The sequence below is a fragment of the Lutra lutra genome, chromosome 10, assembly GCF_902655055.1.
Source record: "Lutra lutra chromosome 10, mLutLut1.2, whole genome shotgun sequence".
Taxonomy (NCBI): Eukaryota; Metazoa; Chordata; class Mammalia; order Carnivora; family Mustelidae; genus Lutra; species Lutra lutra.
In genome coordinates, this window is record NC_062287.1 from 14,111,771 (window position 1) to 14,117,770 (window position 6,000).

Here is a 6,000-nt window from a genome sequence, read left to right on the forward strand (position 1 = left end):
CAAATTCACATGGTCCTGCTTCGCGGTGGCAGCGGCGTGGGGACAAACCCTGACCCACAGGGGGAGAAGGCATGTGTGGAAGTCACTAAAATGCCCGCAGGGTGGGCCACACACTCTCGGGGAAGAATCATCAGGGTGTTCAGAAGCCCAGGGAGAAGGAAAGCATTTCTGTTTCCTGGGAATTCGGAAAAACTACTTGAAAGAATGAGCTCTTGAGAGGAGCCTCGAAGGCTGATATAATAAAATAAAACAATCTGTTTTCATAATAATAATGTCATTATTACCATCATTATCATCACAGCAGCGAGCAGCTACTGTTCACTTAACACAGGCACCACGCACAGCACCTTACACAGCTCGCCCCATTATTCTCGTGCTCATTTGACAGATAAGGAAGCGGAGGCTTAGAAAGTTAAGAAAACTAGGAAGTGTCAGAACACAGATTAGAACCCATGTCCCTGTGCCTCCCAAGGCCGCCAGCCCCTGTTCCGCAGGGTGAGAGCAAGGGCTCCTTCCAGGCAGGGTCTGAGTGTAGGTGGACGGGAGGCAGATACAAGGCCAGGGATGACCATCTGGGGACAGGGCTGGGAGCACGGCCGCAGCCAGGTCCAGCACCTGTCCTTGTTAATGGACAAGAGAGCACCCAGGGAGGTGTGAAGTAGCTGGGCCCACCTGCCGGATCACTGGGAAAGTGGATTAGGGCTGACAGCCCGAGGGAAGGGGCTGTCACCAAGGTCTGGGTGTGACACTGCAGCTGGGTGAGGTGAGAGGGTGTGTGGGTGAGGGATGGAGGTTAGGTATGTGTCAGAAAGGGAGAGTGTGTGCATGTGTGAGCCCACGTGTGCGTGAGGCCCCAGCCCTCCCTGCTCGGGAAGAATGCAGTGTTGTCCAGGAGGGAGGAAGGGACAGGACAAAGCAACCCAACCGAGCTGAGCTGGAGGGCTTTGGGAATGCAAGACCACCATTTCACGGCTCCGCCGAGCCCTGGGAGGCCTGCCCAGCTGAACACATCCGAGGGATTCTGTGGATTTTTTGTTAAAGGGAGGCCATGAATGAATTTAAGACCTTGGCCTCTGGTCTCTTTGGAGCCCTGGCTTTGTCCTCTGGCTGTGCGGGGGTCACCGTTGTTCCAACTCCCTCCCTCTCGGCCCTCTCTGGCCCAAGTCAGATATTCTGAGCAGTGGGAAGAGCCACATTCCCATGGCCCAGCTTGGTCCCCAGGGCCTTAGCCCTCTTTGTAACAGGGCCTCTTTGTAACAAATGTGTTCCTGTGTGGGCTCTAAGCTGACTTCATACTTCCCCAGGTCAAGGTCTTCCCTCCTCCTTCCTCTTCCAGAGTGGACAGGACACTGCCAAACTGGTTCCAGGCTTTCGTCTGGTCCAGAGATATTCTGCTGCTCAGCTCCTCTGGCCACAGTTACCAGTTGGCCAAAGGCTCTCCCTCTCCAGGATTTCACAGACCCATGGCCAGTGGCCCTGGATCTCATCCTCTCTGGAGGCCAGCTCTTTCAACACTCTTCCCAGCCGGTTTTCACCAATGTCTAGAAGGGGCCGGCTCCCGCACCCGGGGGAAGAAAGCCCGGGCTCACTTTCTGGAGCACCTCCTGTCCGACTGGCTGAAAAGGGAGGCTTTCTCCAAAGGAACCGGAGGCCAAGACCCTTTCCTGCTCAGCTCAGCTGCAACCCTGTATTATGAAATAATGAGTACAATTTGGCACCTGGAGGGAGAAGGGCTCTCTTTCAAGATCGTATAATCTACAAAAAATTAGAGGAAGAAATGTTTTAGAAATCATGGAATCTAACCCCTTATTGACAGATGTAGAAACAGGTCTAAAATTATGGAGGCTTTCACTTGCTCGAAATCAATCTAAACAGTTTCTGACTTCCCCCAAAAGCCCCATTTGCATCCAAAAGGATATCTGTGGATTGAATGCACTTGCCCTTGGGTCAGAGCCAGGACTAGAACCTGGGTCTGTGCCTCCGGGCTCACAGCCTTTCTGCCCCAGGCTCTCTGCCTCCAGGGCCTGCGCCTGTCAAGACTGCGTGGCTTCCTCCGGGGCGCTCAGGCGCTGGGGCAGGGGCAGGTGGGTGATCTGTTAGACAATGAGTCCTAGGGGTTGCCTGGCACTGTGCGTCCTCCAGATGGCAGCCCCCTAAGTCCGCCAGGGCTGGGGGGCAGGGGAGCGTGTGCTCTGATCCAGGTGGGCTGGCTCACCTAAGGCTGTGGAAGCTTCCAGAGCCTAAGGAACTGCTCTTTCTCCCCTCCCTCTCCTTGCCACGCCCTCCAAGTCAATATAATGGAGCAGGCTCTTGGCTCACTAGGGTACCCACCTTGGGCACCCACCCATTTGGAAGGGACATGCAGTCCCCAGAGGACTGCTGGCAAAAGAAAAGAAGATAAGAGATGGGGGATGGGAGTGTGCGTCACAAATCCCGGCTGAGCTGCCAGAAGGCCTCAGCCACCCCTGGGTGTGTGCCCGCTTCTGAGCCTGTCTTCTCACCTACACGATGTCCTGAGTGGTGTTCCCTCAAGGCCTCTCTGGCTCCGAGAAATCTAGGATTCTCTTCTTCCTCACCCTAGTGCCCCCATCGATTAATGTCTCGTAGGTACTTAAAACAGTTCACTGAACCATTGAGTAAAACAGATCCTCCGTCAGTCCAAAGAGCACAGAGGCCAGGAAGGTGATGCCCCGCTCTGGTATCGACCACCTGAGGGACAGAAGCCACCGGTCTCTGAAAGCCCAGCAATGCAGGAGCCCTTTGCAAACCGGCTTTCTCTCCCAGAGGCACTGATGTGGCTGCAGGAGCCACAGGAAGCAGGAAAATGTGCCTAAAGGAGAGAGGGTGGCCGGACCCCCAAGAGGAGCAGATGTCCAGACTCGTACCGTCCTACTACCCAGCTCCTGTCCTTCCCGCTCTTTCCAGCTTCCCTCTCCTCCGCGCCTTGTCTCCACTCTGCGTCCTCTCCCTGCCCTCTCCTGGCACTTGTGCTCTCTTGCCCAGCCACAGTCTCTCTCCTTCCTTTATAGGGCCTCTGAGGCTTCAGCCAGATCCCATCAGCCAGAAAGACTCAGGGGCTGAGAGGAGACCACCAGCTGGAGCCAGGAGCCTCGGACTTTCTCAGGGTCAGGGCAGGGAGAAAGCAGCAGAGGGATTGAATCTCTCATCTGTGCTCTTGAGATGAGTACTAGGAAAGGGACTCCTCTTTGTGGGAATCTGGAAGTGCATTTCTCAATACTTTCTTCCACAGGGTTCCTGGGGAGATGTCTTCCTTCTGGCCCTCCTCAGCCTTCCCTGACACACACTCCCGGGCACAGACCTAGATGAGGCAGAAAACTGCCCTCTCTCTTCCCGCTTGAGATCTATTTAGAAGTGGTGTGCGCGCGCGCGCGTGTGTGTGTGTTATGGTTGATGTGTGTGAGAGCGTACACAGGGCGCTGTGCATGGCACTGAGGGTGCTGTGTTCCCTTGTGGTCAATGTACGGTGCATTTGGGGTGTACGTGGTCTATCTGTGGTATGATATACTTGTATGTGCGTGTGTGGATGGAGTGTGTGGCACGACAGAACGCGTGGTGTTTGTGTGCGCAAGGGTGTGTAATGTGGTAGGTACGTATATGTGGGGTTTAGGGGCACATTTGTGACGTGTGGCGGGGAGGACTGGAGTGGGTACGCGGCCACCTCAGTCCCACGTGGGAGCTAGCTGTCCAGGGTCACCCAGTCAGAGAAGCCAGGGATAACCAGTATCCAGGCAACCATGTTGGGGGGAGGGTAGGAGATATGGAGGTGAGGAATGGGCAGGAAAAGGAAGGGAGGCTGGGAATTGAAGAGGAGTTTCCATGGCAACTACCAGGGAGGTCACGTGCAAAAGGCTAAGTTGCAGAAACAGATACACACAACCATACATACACAATATGAGGGCGTTGGGCCCCCAGGGTGGGGTTCCTTGCACAGAGGGCATGAGCTGCCCACTGGCCCATCTCCAAACCTGGAAATCCGGGCCCAGCTAGAGAGCACAACACCCAGGAGACAAAGGAAGTGGAGACAGAGGCCACGTTGGTGGACAGAAAGCTCCACAGCCAGCCCCTCCTCCCCTGCCTGGGGGTTGGCAGTAGGGGCCTGACCAGGCCCACTCTCCAGCGCAGCTGCTCCCACCCTCGGGTGCCTTCTCTAACAGCCACCACTTGTAAGAGCCAGCAGCAAACGCCAGGAGCTGGGGCTGCTCTTCCAACTGTCCATGGAAGCCCAGCGAGACACAATGGGGGAGGCTCTGCCAGGGCCAGCCCTGCTGGGGAAAGGGGCTGGGCATGGGGAAAGGGGAGAATGGGGGATCAGGGAGGCCCCCTGGAAGAAAACAGGACTGGATAAACAAGAAGGAGAAGAAAAACCACCACCAACAACAAAAACCAATGCAGACATTCTCATGAATCCCAAGCTCTGGAAGCCCAGCCCTTCTTTACCTCCCCCCGACCCCGCTTGCCCACCCCCTAGCCCCAGCTCCCATGCCCCCCAAGCACCAAACCAGCCGCCCCATTTTGTATTGCTGGTGTGTCTACACTCACGCATCCAGCGACCTCTCCGTCTTCACATGCCCACGCTCCACTCCAGTGTCCACAGCCTCCCAGTAACAAAGGGGAAACTCCCGCTGGATACAGGGTGGGAGCTGCCCTTTGCCTTGCTCCAAACGCGTAGCCCCGAGCTCGGCCACCGGCTTCGCCCCCACCGCCGCGGACGGCCTCCCCACTGAGGCCGCGGTCCTCTTCCGACGCCCACCTCCACGTTCACAGCCCCCGGCGCGTTGTCGCCGCCCGGGCAGCCTCGGGCCGAGAGGGCCGCTCACACCCACCGAAACAAAATACGCCGGGCCACTGCCGCGCCGCGGTCGCTCCCCATCCCGGCCTCGCGCCCTCCTCCTCGGAAGACGCGCCCAACTTTGCTTCCCGCGCCGCCGCTTACCTGCCGAGCGCGAGCCCCTCGGAGACGATCCCCGGAGGACGCACGGAGTCCGAGGAGCCTGGGAGCGGCGGGGCTGGGGGCAGGGCGGTGGGCGAGGCTCTCGCGTGTTTCCCGCCTCCCCTCCTGCGCAGGGCTGGGGCGGGCGGGAGCCGTGCGGTCGGCGGGGGCGGGAGGGGGGGCGGGGCTCGGCCGGGCAGGGGCTCGGGGACCGGCCGCCGCGGTGTCACCGGCTGGCTTGGCGCGAGCAGCCCCTCTGCGCCCCGCTCCTCGAGGGGTGAGGGCGGGCGCCTCTCCTAGGGCGGGCCCGCTCCCGAAGCAACAGGAGAAGCCGCCGAGGAGGCGAGCCCGCGCCCGGGATCTGCCCGCAGCCGCTGCTTTTTGGTTTTCCTCTGGGAAGGCAGCGAGACGAACACAATGACAGAGCTAGTGTCTCTCTGAAATAGTAAACTGAGGGGAACGGGAAAATAACCGCGCACCAGACACAGCAACCCACGTTAATTGGGAAGCTTGGCAATTAAGGGAAATGTGTACCCAAAGCATGAATGGCTGTGTCGTGGGCGCACGAGCGCGCTCCGGTTGTAGTTGTCATTTCCAGCTAGAGCCAGGTGGGGGGCGCGGGGCGGGGCGCTCACCCGACTCACAGGCCAGAATCCCCTTTCCAGGGCCCCTCGTCCGGCCCTGCTGGGTTGCAATCCCTCCGCCACCCCAACCTCAGGCTCCAGATTTAAGAGGACAGCTGAATTTCGAGATGTAAATCCCGGCTCTGCGAGGTCTACCTGTGACGTAACCTTGAGCCAATGGCTAAGGAAGATGTTGCACCTCAGTTTCCTTCTCGGTGACAATGGCTGTGGGAACACTCACCTCCTAGGAGGCTGAGCCCAGGAGCCCCGAGGGAGTTCTCTGCAAACCGGAGGCCACGGAGAGCAGAAAGGCGTGTAGGAAGGGGCCGAGTCAGGCCCTGGCAGAGACCACAGAAACACAGCAAGGGCTGGCCATTCGTTGGTAGCCAGGAAGCCATGCTGCCTGCCACAAGGCTGCCCAGCCTG

The 6,000-nt window shown here is 58.4% G+C and overlaps 1 protein-coding gene across 2 annotated transcripts in view; it reads right to left on the minus strand.

The window, feature by feature from the left end:
* The window catches only part of FXYD6 (FXYD domain containing ion transport regulator 6), a 30,721-nt gene extending 25,485 nt beyond the window's left edge, over positions 1 to 5,236 (minus strand). The window contains exon 1 of one of the 2 annotated variants that reach the window (XM_047692624.1): positions 4,955 to 5,236. The gene's annotated coding sequence lies outside the window, so the exon portion shown is untranslated. The remainder of the gene's footprint in view (positions 1 to 4,954) is intronic. The other variant, XM_047692623.1, reaches the window with a different exon arrangement.
* Between the last annotated feature and the right edge of the window lie 764 nt (positions 5,237 to 6,000).